This window comes from Athene cunicularia (assembly GCF_003259725.1).
Source record: "Athene cunicularia isolate RWA chromosome 17 unlocalized genomic scaffold, athCun1 chr17_part1, whole genome shotgun sequence".
NCBI lineage: Eukaryota > Metazoa > Chordata > Aves > Strigiformes > Strigidae > Athene > Athene cunicularia.
Window position 1 is genome coordinate 6,285,932 of NW_020799122.1, and position 7,972 is coordinate 6,293,903.

Sequence of the window (7,972 nt, forward strand, 5' to 3'; positions counted from 1 at the left end):
GCGCTCCCCCGAGGCTGCTGGGCCTTCCCCCGGCAGCATCTTTCCGCTGGCCCCTTCCCACCGCACGGGCACGGAGCGCCCTGCGCCGCGCCCAGGGACCCGCGGGTCGAGGCCCCGGCCGGAGGGAGGCTGGAGCAGGCGTTGGGAGTAGCATGGGTCGGTTTGTCTGAGCCCAGGAGCAGCCACCTCTGGGCATCGGGGGCTCCGAGCGGTGCTGGATGACCCCGAGCAGGGGTTAAGCGAAACCGTGGTGCTGCTGCTGTGGTGAGAGGGTCTGGTAAAGGCCAACAGGCCCAGAGATGCTTCAGTACATTGACTGGGGCAGGGCGGGAGAGGAGTGTGGAGAGGGCCTCACTTGCTTAATTGTTGTTGTTCTTAAAGAAAAGTGTATCTTACCAGCAGCTCTTCGGGCAGCTGTGCCCAGACCCACTGGGGAGCTGTTCCCTTTTGCTAGGGAGATGCGATAGAGGTGGCATTGCAAGTGGTCTGCACTTCAGCCCCTCCTGAGGTCAGGTAGCTCCCAGCCCCTGACAAAACGCAGTGCTGTTAACGTGCTGAGGCTGGGCAGGTAGCGTCTGGGCAGGCTAACGTGTCATCAGGAGCATCCTTCACAAACTAGCGATCAGGAGCTGCTTGGAGATGCAGTGATTCCCTCTGGAGTATAGAGTGAAGAGATTTGGCTACCCGTGAGGAGCAAAGTGTGCTACAGGTGGTGGGATGTGGCTGCTGAGTCTGTCTGCTTCTTGGGCATAACTGGAAAACTGCTTTTGGTTGGGCAGGAGAGGAAAGAGGCAAGTCAGAGTTGGTTGGGATCCTGCCTGAAAAGGGAAGGCCAGCTGGTGACTCTGGGACTGGGCTTCTTGCTCTACCTATTGTGTGGGGGTTGATAAACAAACAGAGCAGTGCTGTCTTGTTCCAAACCTTCTGTGTGGTGGAGTAATTCTGGCTCTTTTAGGAACTGGTCTCCTGTAAACAGATATCACCTTCTGTAACCGTGCCAATGAGTCATATGTTATGAAAAAGAGCTATTAACTACAGGTGCAAAATAAGGAGCAGATGGAAAGCTTAAAGATGCTGTTCTCATGCAAATGACCTTGGTAGCAGAAGAAAGGAAGAAACACTGTAGAGAAATCTTGTGTTTAGAAGCCTTATTGTAAGTCTCTGATAAGTGGTTTTTAGCTTCAAGGCGTAGGAAGGAGACAGGCATGGGAACAGTGTCTGCACACAGTGATTCTAGAGCAAGGAGGCGTTTATAAATAGTGGCTTCTGCCTGTTACACCTACTCCACAAAATCTCGTATGTGAATATTCATCTGCCTAATTACAATAGTAATTTCTTCAAACAAAATGGGCACTGGTACTTCTGGACAGCATGCAGCTGTTTGTGTCAGGAGGGTTGACTGGAAGGAAATAGATGTCTGAGGCTGAAAGCCACTTTCTGAAATGTAATTGCTGGGGAATTGGGCCTGTTTGGGCTGTCCGCCTAGGCTCCTGCTGCTGGTGTCAGTGAGCACTGCCCTGTCTCCACCAAGAGCCACAAATGACAGTTGAGGTCTGCTCTTGGCAGTGAGGATTGGGTTTGTAGCACTCTTTAGCACAGCAGATCTAGGTGGGGAATAAGACCTGCCTAGAATAAGCTGTTTTCTATAGCACTGAAGATGCTTTCTTCAGCTCCAGGCATTTAACAAAGTGATGTTTTACTGGAACGGCAGCGACTGGGAGATAAATGGACTGGCCATTATGTGCTGTGCCACTCAGACAGCATTAGCTATTGCTGTCTGGCCAACACGCAAGAGCTGAAGTCGAACTGGAGGAAGGGCTGTAGCATTGCTCAGCGAGGGGGGAAGGAGATGGCATGGCCAGCACGCCCCCTCTGGGGTGGCTTCCCTGAGGCTTAGGGCAGGAGCAGTCCTGGCTTCAATCCCATCAAATACAACCTAATGTAGGTGCTGGATGAAGGATTTTGGACTAGGCTTGACCTCTCTCATGACAAAAAAAACACAAAAAAACCCCACCCAAACTTGTAAACCTACTGCTGCCTTCACATGGCTCTTTCTAGCTCAGGCACCAGCTATCAGGACTCCTACCTGAGGAGACGCTAGGCAGCTTGAAGGATTTACGTGTTCATGGGTGGGCCAACCCGTACCTGTCTCCAGCAGGAGCAGGACAGAGGTGGCTGTGACTAAGAAGCTGTGTACTATTTCCCCAAAGCTGTATAAGCAGTAACTGTCTTACCAGGCTTGTGTATGCAGCCCCCTGACCAGGCTGTGTCCTGTGGGCTTTGTGGCATCTCTTATGATCTCCTTCAGAAAAGCAAAGCAGACAGTAGAAGCTGGGGCAGGAAGGTGATGGTCAGCTCTGCTAATCTGGGAGTGGGGAAAACGCTTCTAGGCTTGGTCAGCTGCAAGGATATAGAGCTTTTTCAGGATTCAGCATCTCACTCGAGGAGGTACTGTACTGACACTTGCACCACCAGTCGCAGCCGTCGAGTTAGTATCCTCAGAGGAAACACAGCACATAGCCCCTAGCAGCTGTGGCACCTGCAGAAGACTTCAAACAGGTCATTCTCTTCATCTTCACTGAAGAAGAAAAAGGCCTTTCTCTTTGATCAGCTGTACCTTCCAGTTATCAGTAAGTGGGTTTGATGGCAAACCTCTGCAGAGGAAACTGTGCTAACAGCTCCGGCCTCCCTGCAGAACGGGCATCTCCTTCCAAAGGTAACATGGCAGATGGGTCTGTTCTAGACAGGCTGCAAGACAGGTTCTCTCAGGGGTATCTGGAAATAATTGTAGGTGTCTGTCTTTTGTCAGTTCTGATGTAAACTGGCTCTGGGTGAAATTGCTGAAGCGTGAGTATGGCTTTTGGGTGCTTATCCCACTGCTAATGCAATTACTACTAGCAGCTAGAGGCTGACTTACACGCTCTTGAAAGACAGACACCCCCATCTCCCTGAACTCTGGTGATAACATAGACTTTTATCTTTAATATCTTTAACAGATGAAATAGACCCTCTGCTTGCTGACCTCACTGGGGTTGATACCTTGGTTGCTGGACACCTTAAGTCAAGAGAACAGGAGATGACTTAACAAAAGGGTTTTGAAGGCGAGAGGTGTGGGCCAGAGCATGTTTCCATTTGAAACACACGTATGAATCCACCAGGGCAGGGTTTTTTCCTCTCCTAAATGCCTTGCTCATGAGTTAACCAAGCTGTCCTGTTAATGGCTTCCTTCTGTCCTCTAGCACAGTTTCAGCTGGCTCGCAGCCTAGCTTTCCTGACTCCTGGTGACCAAATAGCATACTCTGTATCCGGCCCAGAGCTGCTGAGATTCAGGTAGTTTTTTTAGATGCTGAGTGGCTGTGGCTTCTCTCCTACTGCAGCCCTGTGCAAGGTGAAAGGTAGATTGCCTGAACTGATTCTGTCATGCCTTTGATCACCAAAAAAGCAAATGTTCAATAGCCTGGGCATTATGAACTTGTTCAAAGGCTTCAGAAAATCCATTGGCTCGAATTTACTGGCAGGTGCAGGAGACTATTCCTGGTTTAAGACTTCTGGCCCTGGCTTGATCTTTGTGTTTTAAGGTGGAAAGTGATAAGTAATGTCCAGCTGGAAAAACTAGGGACCCTGCAAGTGGTACAAGGGCCTGAACTCTGCCACCAAATCCTCTGCAAGGGGGCTGCAGCTACCCTGTCTGAGCTCACAGCGTCCAGGCCTGGGTCAGCTGGAGGGGAGAGGGATGGAAAAAAATCACACAAGCCTGGAAGAGACACAAGTCCACTCATGCGGCATTGTGCTAAACAGCTGTGGTGTTGGCATAACTCAGTTATGGGAGCACTGGGATTTTATTCCCCTCACTTTAAGAGGGAGAAAGGTGCTAATGCTTTCAGCAAAGAAAACAACAACTGCTATTTTAAAGCCTAACCTTCATGGCCTTTAGTCTCTAGGGCTGTAGGCACAGCCTTTTTTGATTATTGTAGCTGTACTACAGAGGGACCCATCCAGCACAGCTATTCTTGCTCACCCTCTTGACACCGCGGTAGCGTCTGCACCAACTCTCTTGGGCAAAGGGGAGCTTTCCCTGCAAGCTGCGAGTGCAGGCAGCTGCCCTAACTGCAGTCCAGCAGTCTTGCTTCTTTTGGGCCTGTTGCCCAAGCGCTGCTCTCCTGACCTGTCAGCCTGCTTGCCCATACGGGCCCTGATAATGCATCTAGTGTTCCTGCTGTCCAGCCGAGCCTCCCAGAGGAAACCCAACCTTTGGCTGAATTATTGATGCCCTGGAATGCAGCACGACTCTCTTCTTCCTGGAGAGTGAGAGTGGCACTTGACAAAAGGCTGCCCTGCATTATTAATCACCTCATCGGCTTCCCTGCACAAAGACGGGGCTGGTGCTCAGCTGGGGCAGCTTCCTGCAGGGCAGGATCCGTGGAGCCTCAGCACTGGGACCTGGCACGTCATCCCAGGGTGCAGATCCTGGAATGGGTTCAGGGCAGGACTGTTGACCCAACTGTCAGGTTCTAGGAAAAAAAAACGGGAGTAGTTCTGCCACATCAGGATGGAGGAGCTTAAGGTTCTCCCCAGGCGTTGCAACTGAGTGTGCTCTGCCCGCCCTGTTCTCTCCCAGGTGGATATGCACCAAGCCTGTATGCCAGCTTGGTAAAACCAGATAACACTCCTATTTGTGGCAGTCTGGAGTATTTGGTGCTGCAAAAGATAGCAATGCCTCTAGTCCAGGAGCAGCAAGACACAAAATATTTTTTAATTTGTGTTTTACAGTCAGGAGGCATGAGTGTGATCAGCTCATCTGTTCTCCTGCATCTTTTGGCCTCACAGTGACATCTTATGTCTGTTCAACGGGAAGGGAAAACAATGAAATTTCTGTAAGTGTTATGAAAACAAATTCCTAGGAACAAAAATCCTTTATGGGGGAGTTCAGCTTGAAGTGCTTGAGTAGCCAGACTTCTTAAACGGCTCTTCTACTCTGCTTTTCACTGGGGACACTGACTTGGGCAGCCAGTTGAGAGGATCAGCAGCTGAGACCTGTTGCCATCTGAAAGCTCAGATCTCCACTTGCACCAGCCATGAAAAAGAACCAGCTCATAGGACAAGGTGGTGTAATTTACCTCTAATCTCCTTCACTGGCTGTGCTTTCATGAGAAGCTTCATCTGATCTCACTGGAAGCTGTTCCTGCAAGAGGTGGTCCTGTTCTCCCCGACACCTGATGGCACATTCCCAGTAGTGCTGTGAGGTGAGTCTCTGATCCATCTAAAAAGTCACATTAGAGGTCAAGTTGAGCTGGATCAGTGACTCCCCATGCACAGGTGAGGAGGTAGAAGTGTGCTGTAGGGGAGGAAGCAAGCATCCTCTGCAGCAACCCTCAGTGAAGTACCAACCAGGTCTGGGCTTTGCAGTGTAGCTGACTTCTGGGCAGGGGTGAGGGAGACACTTGGGGAATTAAGTGTAAATAGAGGGAGTAACAGCCTCCCAGCATGGGAGCTGCAGCCTCCCATGCCCTTGCACCCACTTCATGATGTTCATGTCCTGCTTTCCAACTCTGAAATACAGCCTGAATAAGAGATTGTTTTCTGGCCTGACCCTTTGAAGCCACTGGCTGTGACTGAGATTCTTGCCCATCCTCCCCTTCCTGCACAGCTCTCAGGCTTGCATTGGTCATGGTGCGTGTCCTCAGCTCTCTCACAAGACAAACAGCTTTAGTGCCTGACTTGAGATAAGAACTGAGTTTCTGAGTCCTGGCTGTTCCCTGACCCAGTGCTGTGCAAATGACCCGTGTTATTTCACCATACCGGGCAAAGGGGTGGGTCGTGGAAAACAGCCACAAAGAACAGTGATGCTTGGAGATGCTGCTTGTGAATGTAGCAGAGGACCCCAGAGCTGGAGTGATTCAAGAGGCCAGCAGTAGCACTGTGGAGGTGCTGGAGGGCTGCAGCAGTGATCTGACTGCAGCAGTGCTGTAAGAAGCCGACTAAATTCAGCCAGTAAGAAACTGGGTTTAGGCTTGACAGCTCCAGGGCAGATGCTGGTGCAGGATGAGTCTAAACTGCAGGAAAAAGAGCTGGACTTGAAAGTGAGATGAGATCTCAAAAAGCTGTCTGGGAAAGGGGGGGTGAGAGAGACTGTTATCTTTGCATCGAAGAGACTTGGCTTGTTTAAGAAAGCTCTTAAACAGATGACTCGAACTGGTGCCAAATACCTGGGAAGCCCCAGTTTGCTGCATGGCAGTGACTCAGCCCAGCCTGGCAGAGTCTGAAAACGGCCCTGGGCTTCCAACAGTGACAGAGGAAGAGAGCCTCAGCCACTCACACGTCTGATAGTCGTGTGTGTCCCCCAAAGACAATCACAGACATTGGATACAAAGCAATACAAGCACCCTCTCACCTTCAATCTGCTTTTAACCGTGTCCAGCAATAGCCTTGGGGCCATGGCAAGACTGAGCTGAAAATAAGTGCCAGTAACCAGGGGCTACTGGTGCTGAGGAGAAGACTAGTGAAGTGATCCCTTGTCGTGCATGGCTGGGAGTCCGAGCAGCAGGAGGGAGCGTGACTGTCCTTGCAGTTGAATATCTGTCACCACCTACATCTGGCAAAGCAGTTCACTGGCTCCGGCTCGAATCTTGCCCAAACAGGTCACTCTGTAAACATACCTGCAGGGCTTGTATATCTCAGACATCTGGTAACATTTGCGCAGGGCTGGTAACAGGACTCCTGGAGGCTGTTTGCCTGCCTCGTGTGCTGGTTCTGGGGTTGCTCCCTATCGCGCTTTGTTCCCGGCATTGTACTGGGTGTGAGGGCAGCTGGGGCTGTGGGGCAGCTGCAGGAACAGAGCTTGCCAGAAAGCCTTTCACAAGGGGCAGCAGACACCAGACCAAGACCCCATGGAGAGGGCATCTTGGACTGTCTAGAGCTGAGCTGTGGGGTGGGGGAGGACAGAGGAGAAACTACAAGTGGCAGACCAGACAGGAGTTGTATTTCATCGAAGAGTTTTAGCCAGGCTTTAATCTCTTGGCGACTGACTGTGCCTGGTGTTGTACAGTACCATGTCCTAATAACTCAATAGTGGCCCCAGAGGTCAGCAACAAGGGCTAAAAGGACAACTGCTGCCTCTGTAGAATCCCAAGTGGCATAGCTGCCTAGAGAGGTCTTTTAGTATGACCCAGCAAGATGCTTGTTTCATCAAGAGCAGGAAATGGTGCTTAAAAATACACTGAAGTTGGCCAAAGTCACTGAGAGGAGCAAGTGGAAAATGGGGATGGGATGAGAGGGAATGGGTTTTTTTCTCAGAAATCCCCCAATGAAGCAATGGGGGATGTCCAGGCCATCTGATGCTGCACCTCCAGACTGACAAACACTGTTTGTTAGCTGTTACTGCCCAGTATGAACACACTGAAGACTTGCACAGCCTGCTCTTCCCTGTTGCTAATTTTAAACTTAAAAGAAATTGTGGAGGGAGGGAAAGTCCATTGCCAGTATGAATCCGAGTGCTGAGAGCAGTCAGACACATATTTCTCTTGATACCCTGCTTCAGAGCATGTCCTAGAGGAGGAGTCACTTGCTGGAAGCATTTTTATCTCAATCCTGAGTTTGAGCCTCCTTAAACCTCAGATGCTCAGTTGGCAGCTCACTGGAACAGACACTGTCAGTCTGACAACTGGCAGAGGGCACTCACAAGCCCTGTAGCAAAACTGATGTTGTGTACATGCTTGTCTAATAAGATGAGAAGAAAGCCTGACTTGTGAGGTGGTAGTGGCACTCCTGATCCTGTTGGTTTGTAGGACAGAGTTGGTTAGGAGGTGAAGGGAGATGGCACCTTCCCTCATGCGAAGCATGTCTTGCTCTCCTGCGTGAAATACTGGAAACCATGTGCACAGTTTAAATAGATTCCTCGCAACTAGAGTATTTTTGTATGAGACCTTATTAAAAGTTACTTATGCTGGAACACCTCTCAAAGCTGAACTCTGTT